Below are 4,425 nucleotides of genomic sequence, written 5' to 3'. Positions count from 1 at the left end.
CTGATAAAATAAAATAATGTTTTAGACATGATACTCTGATGTGATATGTGTTGAATGAATGGTTGACACTTGTGGTTTTATTATGAAATCAAAAACATAATTTTTGGTCATGATTTTTGGGTCGTTACAAGTTGGTATCAGAGCTTTGGTTTGAGGGATTCAGATACTCTCTCGGGTGTGTCTGAACTCAATCTGAGGACTTGGTATGAAAATTTTCAAAGAAATTCATTTTTATAAAAAGGAACTTTGAAAAGAGAAAAAGAAATTTGAAAAAGAAGAAAAAGCGTGTGGTGCATGCAATCAGCCGAGCTCAAGTAAGTTCTCCTAAAGTACCCATACAAGTTTATGTTACGATATGATTATGTGATCAACATGCTAGATTTAGGGCTAAGGATCTAGGAGGATTCCTTATATGCCTACTATACGTGTTTGTGAACTGCATGCTAGTATCGGTTAGACAACGGTAGGATAGCCTATTTAGGTTATGGCTGATTATATGAGCTTAGCATCGCATGCTAGTACAAATTATTGTTGTGTGGATATAATTGCTTGAATATGTTCTGGTTAGATTTCCCTTTTTTCTGAATGCTACTTGCTTTGTGCTTTGTGGGACTCTGAGTGATGGGTGTTAGCCATTAGGTTAATACGTCAAGTCACATGTGATCAGGGTTGAATAATCTCAGAGTGTTGGATTTGGCCCTATTGTGCAACTCTCGTTTGATTCTAACTGTTATTGGGATGAGTCCTTCACTCGAAGGATTATCTAAGCCTCGTCACATGTGATGGTATTCAGGTAGTGGTTAATTGGAATTACGAAGATACCTTCGGTAGCTGAGGACTGGGTTTGGATTGGAGGTTACCCTAGGGAAATCCTAGGATGAGATTAGTACTCAGAGCAGTGTTAGTAGTAGTGAAAGGGACTTGGTAGAGTCGAGGCAATTCTTGAGGAAAGTACGGATAGATGTGGAAGGTAGTAGGGGCCCATACTACTGAAAGCAGAGGATCTGTACTCGATTCAAGTAGGGCTGAGATAAAACCAGAGAACTTGATATGCGTGTAGGATCCCTTAGTAGTGATGTGTATTCTGATAGTTGTTATGTCATGTTTTCAGCATGGTGACGTTGCGAGGTAGACCAGTGGGCGCTTCAGGTGCCGAGGAGGGATCGGACTCGGGTTCAGGAGTCGAGCAGCTCGGGGAGCAGATGAGGGAGTTTATATCAGCTGACAATACTCGCAGTATTCTAGACTAGACTCCTGTGATCTTTGGTACGGTCAAGGAGGGGATACTAGAGATTTTGGATGAGAGGCTGGGAGCCTTCCACACTGAGATGGTGTCCATGATGGGGGTGCATACACTGACATTCCGGGAGTTCAGGGCATGTGGAGCTCCGGATTACCATGGGGCCAGGGACCCTATTGCTAGCAGCAGGTGGTTGGATGATGTCGCCAACGCTTTCCGTACGAGCCGGTGTCCCGAGGGGGACAAGGTCCGAATTGTGTCCTGTCTTCTGAAGGACAGAGCACAAGATTAGTGGGAGGAGGTTGGTCATGCCATTGGGGATGATGCCGCATTGGAAGTGATGACATGGAGTGATTTCTCATCCAGGTTCAGGGCCGAGTTTGCACCAGTGATTGAGGTGCAACAGTTAGCACGAGAGTTTCAGGATTTGCGTGTAGACTATAGAGACAGTGGCGGAGATCACCGCCAAGTTTAGGGAGAGGGCTCTTCTTTTTCTGCAATATGTCGCAGACGTGGATATGAAGAAGGCTCGATATCATGAGATGCTGAGGAGTGACATCAGGAAGTTTGTGAGCAGGTCCAGTTGTAGGACGCTGGAGGATATGACTGCTCGGGGCAGGGAGAGGGAGATCGATCTGGAGCACCTCAGGAAGAGGAAGTCGGAGGAGGTTCAGGTAGCCGCAGGTTCAGGCAAGAGATCCAAGGGTTCTAACGCGATATCGAGGTATTATCAGGGCCGCAGTCATTGTGGCAAGTGTGGCAGGACGCACAAAGGTACGTGTAAGAGTGGTAGTGGTGGTGATTCTAGCTGCTTCAAGTGCGGCCGCACTGGTCATTTCAGCAGGGATTGTACTGCTACCACCCCTCAGGGATCAGACCTGATATGTTTCCATTGCAGTCATAGGGGCCACAAGAAGTCCCAGTGTCCGAGTTTGTTTCCAGCAGGACAGGTCATGGCACCTGCTCCTGCGACCATGAGGATCACCGACGGACGTTAGGGCCGAGCGGAGGCGCCTTTAGTGGGGAGCAGGGCTTTTAGCTGTCTACAGTGGAGGCTTGAGCAGCACCGGACATTGCAGGTATGTATCTTTTTCTTTCTTGTTAGTTTTTATTCATGATCATATTGGTATGGTGCTGTATCTATGTTAGCGAATGTATGTTAGAATTCTATTTTGTTCGTGTTCGGGATCATATGCCATCTGCATACCATGGGTTTTCGGGCGGTATTTCATAGCAGTACCCCCCTTTGGGCTCGTTTTCACGACGCATTCGATGTAGCAGGTATGAGTGGGACTTGGGAAGTGTCTTGCTTTTCTACATGAGTGGTTCGGGAGTTTGAGAAATATCCTGACGTTGAGTTCATGTATTCGCAATAGTAGAGGACTGGTTTGGGAAACCAGGTTGTTGTTTCCCGGTAGCACACGAGTTAATCAGGATGTTAGACTATGGAGCGCTCGTTGTTGGACATTTTCAAGCTGGCAGCCAGTAGTTAGAGGAGTGTGGGCGGGGGCCCGAATCTCCTAGTTAGCGAAGTGTGGGTGAGTCCAGTATCTCCTAGTTAGTCGGATAGAGATCGAGAAAGGATAGTTTGTTGAGGATTCAGGATAGTTTAGGACCCGTGTAGCCCTAGATAAGTTAGATTGGGGGTAGGGTCACTCAATAGTATGGTTTGGGTGGGACCCGTGGGCAAGGCCCTTGTGATAGTAGCAGGACAAGTGAGACTTGAGGGAGAGGCCGCTCTAAGATATAGTTGGGTGAGAACTGTGGGCGAGGCCCGTGAGATTTTAACAGCACAGGTGGGACCAGGTCGAGCCCTTAGAGTTAGGTTAGGGGGGTTGAGGATCCCAGGGCTTAGGGAGCCAGAGTAGCAAGGTAGATAGAGCAGTTTTAGCTAGCCAGAGTTTCTTCAGAGGTCGCTGGGAGCGTCTGAGAGCTTGAGCTTGGGTTCAGTGAACGGAGGGAATTCGGTATCTGGGATGGTGGGCAGAGAGGTTCGGACCTGGGATGTCCCTGTTCTTTTGAAAAGAAGACAAGTGGCAGCATGGTGTTCAGGCATAAGTGTCTATCATAATGGTTCCTGTGTGCGAAGTAGCTTGGGGTTTGCAGAAGTTAAAGTTCGTCTTCTTCAGAATAGAAAACCGGGTTGGCTTTCAGTGTCTTGGGAATGTTGTTTCGCTCGTAAAATCATTGATTGCATTTCCACAAATCAGTTGATGGGGAGATGGGAGTTAGTAAGGAAAGACTTCGAGGACGAAGTCTAGTTTAAGTGGGGGAGAGTTGTAACACCCTGTTCTGAAAATGTTGTTTAAAGATTTCAGAGGCCAATGTTACGGGCGTTTTGGTCTTTCATAGGTTCTGAGTTTTATTCGAGAACTTATGGGCTGGGGTGTGTCGCTAGAAGCGTAGGGCTTCTTGCCACCTTTTCGTGGATAAAAAGTTCATCAAAACGGACTTAGGATGACAGAGTTATAGCATTTTGAAGTTGTTAACATTTATGGTCCCTTAATGGAAAAGTTGGCAAGGCAGTCCCTTGCATGCATGAAGTGCACGCGTGTGTTTAGCTGGGTACGCCCAAGGTAAGGTTGGATTACACCCAACATACAAAGGGAAATGGTTGTGTGTGCCTTAGGCGTACGCCCAGCGTACGTCTAGTGTCCAGAAACCCTAATTTTAGGGTGAGCCACTATATAAAGAACATAATTGCTCAAACCCTAGCCTCCTTATCAGCCTCCCCAACCTCAGAGAAACCCTAGAATTCCTTAACCCTTCATTTAGTGAAATCTTGACCTTAGGAAGCTAATCTTGGTGGTTTTAAGCTTGGAAGAGGAAAAAAGAAGTGGTCAAAGAAGGACTTGGGAAGTTGGAGCTTTTAGATCAGGAATATCATCATCATTTGGAACTCTTTAGAGGTATAAAGTTCATAGATTTTCTTAAGAATGCTTAGATCTAGTGTAGTGTGGTTTTGGGGTTATTTTGGTCCCAAGAATGGACCTTTTTTATGCAACTTCATCTTTGAGCTTAGGGTTGCCATCCTCAGAGCTAAAAGTGTCCCATAAGTAGTAAAGTTTCAATCTTGATGGTCCTAATGAGTTCATGCATGATATTTAGCCCTTGTTATGGAAGTATGTTGTCACCTATTGAGTTTGGGCTTATTTTGGTGGGTTGCAAGTCACCAAGTTAGTAAC

This window comes from Lactuca serriola, chromosome 9, assembly GCF_051521515.1.
Source record: "Lactuca serriola cultivar US96UC23 chromosome 9, Lser_US96UC23_V15, whole genome shotgun sequence".
Lineage (NCBI taxonomy): Eukaryota > Viridiplantae > Streptophyta > Magnoliopsida > Asterales > Asteraceae > Lactuca > Lactuca serriola.
Note: the sequence above shows the minus strand (reverse complement) of the source record.